This window comes from Balearica regulorum, chromosome 1 (genome assembly GCF_011004875.1).
Source record: "Balearica regulorum gibbericeps isolate bBalReg1 chromosome 1, bBalReg1.pri, whole genome shotgun sequence".
In the NCBI taxonomy this organism is placed as follows: Eukaryota; Metazoa; Chordata; class Aves; order Gruiformes; family Gruidae; genus Balearica; species Balearica regulorum.
In genome coordinates, this window is record NC_046184.1 from 188021045 (window position 1) to 188027044 (window position 6000).

A 6000-nucleotide genomic window follows, 5' to 3' on the forward strand; every position below is an offset into this window, starting at 1 on the left:
AAGCTCTTTAAATGATAAACTTTCACCTTCCTGAGCCAATACAAAAGAAGCCTGTCTTCTTGCTAAAAATATACCGTACCAGCAAATCGCATACACACAAACTACACATTAAAATGCAGAGAGAGCCCTCTGGGATTTGAGGACAAATACGGTCCTGTGCCAGTGCTGACTGATTTAAGGCTGTTAAAGTGATGCTCTTAAACAATTAAAAATATCTGCCAGTCCTGTCAATAGGTTCTGCTGGGCTCTTGTGGCTCCTGCAATGTTAGAGCAATTCCATGGTGACGGGATGATGCTGATGCACAATGACATATGAGAGTGGAGGTCTGAGCTCTTACATTTCCAGTCCCCAGCACTCCAGAGGAAGGGCAAGAAGAGAGGTGGCTGCCGTCAGTCAAGAGTCCTTGCACAGCGCAAGGCTTGGAAATGTCAATGCACCCGGAAAGATAAAAAAGAACTGAAATTCATAGAAAGGACTCAAAACTCACACCACATTTCAAGAAAGTGAGTCTTTCAGGATGACTATCAGGGATGAGTATCATGGTCTCTTGGGACAGAGCATCAGCATGTGTTGGCTTGGCTTTATAAGCTCCTTCTTTCAGAAAATTATCCCAGATAAGTTCTCAGTGAACAGGGACTCTGCCCAGGCATACCCTGTAAAAATGGTCCTGTGCAGCAACAGGAAGGTGAGATGGTATGATATTATCCAACAAAAACATCCAGAGCTGATCCTGGCAGCCTAATCCATGGCTGCAAGGTGACATGGGGCTTGGATCCAAAATATCTGGGCGAGGGTACTGCAGGGATTCCAAAGAGCCTGGGTTTCCCTGTCATCTGCTTGCATTTCCAAAAGATAAGCTCCCTGAAGGCAGTGAGACTAGTGACCATGCTGATCTGTTTGGGCAAGAAGCCCTCACAGGCTGAGACGTGGGATTTTTATGTTCAGGCTTCATATCTAAGGAACTCTGCTCAGTTGTGTAATGGCCTTAGCCTTACCTTACATGGAAATGGAGAAAAATCAATCCTTCAGCAGCAGTGGCTGCCACAGGCATGAGTAACATGACCTCGTACTTACACGACAACCCTCCTAGCCTCTGTGCATATATATTAAATTAATTTATATATATATATATAAATATATCTATTGCCTGTCCCTAAATTATATATAGTGCCCTGTCCCTAGCCTTTCAGGATTTGCAGCAAAGGCAAGATGCAGAGCCCTCAGGGCTCTGCCCACAGAGAGCAGCACAAATCTCCAGAGCCCCCCACCAACGGCAGAAAGGGGAACTCGACTGCCGGGTTGGAAATCCCCAACAATCTGGGATGTGCACGTGGCTGAGGTCCCTTGGTGGCCTTCTGGGAGCCGTTCATTGCTATCTAAGAGCTCCTGAAACAACAGCAGCAAAACTGGACTGAACATGGGGGTCAGGCACAAGGGAAAGGGGCTGCACAGGCAAGTGAGATCCAATTGCAAGGATCAAAGGCAATCCACGGCATTACTGCCTGTGACCTTGTCTGCAGGAAAGTAAGGGTTAGCTGCATCAGCCATTGCCCTGTGGCTCCAACATGAGAGCTGCTGACGTGTTTCTGCAGGGTCAAGGCATATTTTTCCACTTATTAGTGATGGAATTTTAAACTGGCCAATAACTGGGAAAGCACTCAGGCAAATAAAGAATTTTCATTAGAAAATTAAGTGAACAGGGAGGAGAAATGGGCTGTTACCGTCCCTTTTGGAGTCATTTTGTTCTGGTGCTTTCAGCCATATGCAAAGAAACTGCAAGGAAGATATACAGATCAAATGTATAAGGTGATTAATTATTGGTTATCACAGGCAAGTCCTGTTACCCACAGACTACAACCCTGGAGGAGGGAGGAGCAGGAGGAGCATGTTAGGAAATGGAGGTGAATGAAATATCCTCAGCGGCTCATAGGTCACTCCTGTTACCTGCTCATAGTCAAAGAATCTTGAGGATACTTGTGGGCGCCCCCAGGCTGGAACCTCTTGTGAAAGATGATTCAATATCTGAACTTGCTTAACAAACAATGGAGAGGGATGAAGGAGGCATCTGAGCACCTGCTGCAGCTGGTAACTACATCCCATGAACTTCCAGAGCTGCTCCAAGCAGAGGATCCAGCAGATTTATTGATGGGATTCCCCAGCAGCCCCTTTGGGGATAGTTTTTTCTGCCCTGACTGCATGACCAGCACCTCTGTTTCTCCCCAGGAGTCTCAGCCCAGTAAGAGCTTGCCGTCATTTATTTTTACCCTGCTTCACTCTAAAAACAAAGTTAAATGACCATCAGCCTGTCATTTCCCTCCACTAACTTCTGATCTTGCAAGCCAGTTTTGGCCACATTTGACAATGAGGGGTGAAGGTTTTAAGAAATAGATCTTTATATTAAAGGCATGCATGTTTTATATTGGCATTGGGGAGATGACGGACACCCAGATTCACTACCCACAGAGAAAAAGGCAGCAGCAGAGGCCGAGTAGTCACTTGTCCTGCCAGCTAGACTGTCAACATGCTCATATTGTAAGGGACACAGAAGGGTGTGGGATTTTTGCACTGGGAACAGGAGCAGGGTACAGGAATCTGTAGGTGCCATGGGAGAAAGAGAGATTCAGTGTTTCTTTCTATTATAAAACATCTTGTTCTCCCACAGTACAAGGAAGAGTGATTTCCTGGTAAGGAACTAATGGGTGGAAAGTCAGGATGTGTCCCTGCTTATTTGGGGATGCCATTGGATTTGGTAGGTAGAGAAAGGCTGGAAGGGTTTCTCCATAGATGTAGTGTGGTAAGGTCTCAAATCCTCCCCCTGCTCCCCAGCACATACACACACATACACACTCGTACATTCACACACACACAGAACTAAGGTCTCATGAGTGACAGCACAAAATGTTTTTTTCATTTGTGGTGTGTTGTTGGAGTCAGACATGTCTCCATATACCTCACCCATTCTGCATGTCTCTGCATGTTCCAGTTTACAGAGACCTTCCCACCTACCAAGGACCAAAACTCAAGAATTCAAGAGAATAATTTGTCTGTGGTCTAAACAAAGGGAGTCATCAATAAGATCTTCTTAAAAGGAGAACTCCTTGATTCTTAGAAATGTTTGTATATTAGTCTCACAGCTATTTTTCTTTTGCCACACCTGCACACACACATATACATGCCCTGGAAGTACATGCAATGGAGACTTCCAAATTCAATTTATAAAGCAGGATTAAGAAGCATTAACCTCCCCAGGAAACATCTCAGTTGTATCAAACAACCAAACGAGGCATCAACAAAACCAAAATGTCCAAATGAACTCAGCAAAGCTTTTGCTATAGATATTTATACGCAGCTAAGTTCTCCACCTATTATGAACAGGGCATTTGTTAATTTCTGTGATCCTTAACTTGAAAAATTGCTATAGGCTATATGCTAAGGAACTCACAGCTCCAGATCATACTACACCTGACAGATGAAGTGACAACCGAGTTGAAAAGCTGTTGCAAACTTGCTTTTGTGGAGGGGCTCGCGGTTGTGTCAGCAGTCTCTCTTGTTTCTGAGAGGGCCAGCAGGCATACAAGATAGGTTTTTTAGCAAGAAACAGCCACCCTTGATTATATATTGGGATTTTCTGTCTGTGGAGTGAACTCATATAAATGTCCATACAGGAGTGCATGCTACCTCCTTACACCAGGAAAGTGCATTGCCAGACACAAGGGATGGAAAGAGCACAGCACAGCAAGCCGTGCCACGGGCATGGTCGCACACTCCAGCTGCAGCCAGCCATTTGCCTGGGCACCTACCACCCACACGGACTGAGCTAAGGGAAGCTTGAGAAGCCTAGGAAAAAGCTGTTGAGCAAAACTTTTAGAATCATAGAATCACAGAATGTGCCAGTGAGTCCTGCACATGGCTGGACCTGGTAACATGGACACCTAGGTAGAGGAATCTAAGCTGGACCTGGATCCCACCCCAAATACGTAAATCACAAAGAAGTTTGCAAACTGCAACTTCTGCCTCTGAGTTTTTAGTACAGTTTAATCGATATCAGCAGGGCCTCAAATCAGCGCAGTCAAGTATTTTTTATTTGCCTCCTTCCCAAATTGAAATCCACCAAATCAGATTGGTAAATTGAGCTATTACCTCCTAAGACAAAGACTGAACAGAGGATTTTGGCATTTGACCATCCAGGATCCTTCCCTGGTCAACTGACAAGATGAGCACGTAATAGCAATATAGTCACACTTTATATTTCAGTCACTGTAAAAAATCACTGATATTACATCTGTATAGGTAATTGCTTTAATATTGATGAGTACAACCTACTCTGCTCTGCCTGTACAAAGCTCCTGCTGCTTTTACTGATACTTTATTCCAGGTAACCAAATAAATAAATCTAAAATAACTTTTGCCGCACTACTCCTGTCTTCCTCCCCTGCTAACTCTGTAGTATCTGTTATTAATAAGCATAATATTGTCTGTACGGTAATACGAGGTTTTATGCTCTTATAAGCCTTAGGCTTTGTGCTGAAATTTTGGTCGCGGTACTTTGTGCTAGTTACCTTGCTCCACAATTACCGCAACTGCGGAGATTAGTTCAGTGTTTCAGCACAGTCAAAATCCAGTGGGAGATCTTTATGTGCACCTGTTTTTTGGCAAAATGTCTTTCCTCCAGTGACTTTCTGTATGGCTGAGTTATCACTGACGAGCTCACATAGCAAATCCATTCCTGTCTCATTCGGGGCACTTGTAAGACCATACAAGCCCCCAGAAGCACGCACTGGGACAGGCCACAATGGCCATGCAAAGCTCTCTAAAGATGTCTTTAATATGGGGTATGACAAAAATGTACATGGGAAAAAATGTTCCTCCATGACCATGCCTAAAAGTCCTTTGAAGTCAGAAAAGATGGGCGGAAGTATTTATGTAGGAATTTGAAGCAGTGGTAGGATTAAAGTGAGTATCTTTTCTCTCAGATAAGTAAAAAAATAACTAAAAATATATAAAGGTGTTGAAGCGTAGTTTGGGTTTAGATGAGATAGTTGGGAGAAAGACCTTATCCTGCCGCCTGAGCATAGGCCAATGTTACCCACCAAGAGGTGGAAGTGGGAGGCTTACAGCGGCTGGATGGCCATTGCAGCTGGGATGGACATATATATATATGGACATATATATATATATATTTATCTCATATATTCTCTAATGGCAGCTATACCTTTTCCCAGAGTTTCAGATAAGGTTTCTCTGGCCGAGTCTCAAACCCAGCTCAATTTCTTCTCAGCTTTGCATTTAATTCCTTTGACATTTGCTTTTGCATGTCTATCCACAATCCCAACACAAGTTCTTTAAGATGGATCCCAGATCTTTTCCCTTTGCCCTTTTCTGCATCATCTATCACTGTGGACAACTCCATTTTCTTCTCTCTGTCTTGTAATCTGGACTCTTTTCTCTCCTTCAACCACACTAAATCTTGTCTCATTAAATCTTGTCATTTCTTTTTTAATATAATCAAGATCAGTCTTTTCATTGCTATCTCCAGTCTTAACACCTGATTCATCTTCTGTCCTTGTGGCAATAAATTCCTGTAACAGATAGATAGCTGGAATGCTGTTAGAATATTTCAGTATGGAATAAATCCCACTCGTCTACATTTTTTGTTCAATCTGAATGATATGTTGCTTCATCATAAACTGACTTTGGTTCATGGACAAAGCAGACCTCAGATGTAGTCCTTTTCTGTGTGCTGTTAATTGTATGGCTGGTATCACTTTCAACCTGAGCTATTATTGAACAAAATTTCATATGGTATCTTGAATTTCCTTTGCTGCTCCATTGCAGGGTCATCTGATCTGTTTTCTGCTCTACAGTAATTATTTCATGTCACTCATTATAAGTGAACAAATTAATTCAGCTTGTAAGCCCTGACTCTTCCCATCTAAGTACTTTCTCCAATGGACTGTTTCCGGCTTGTGTTCTTCTCTGAGCCACCAATGGGACATGCC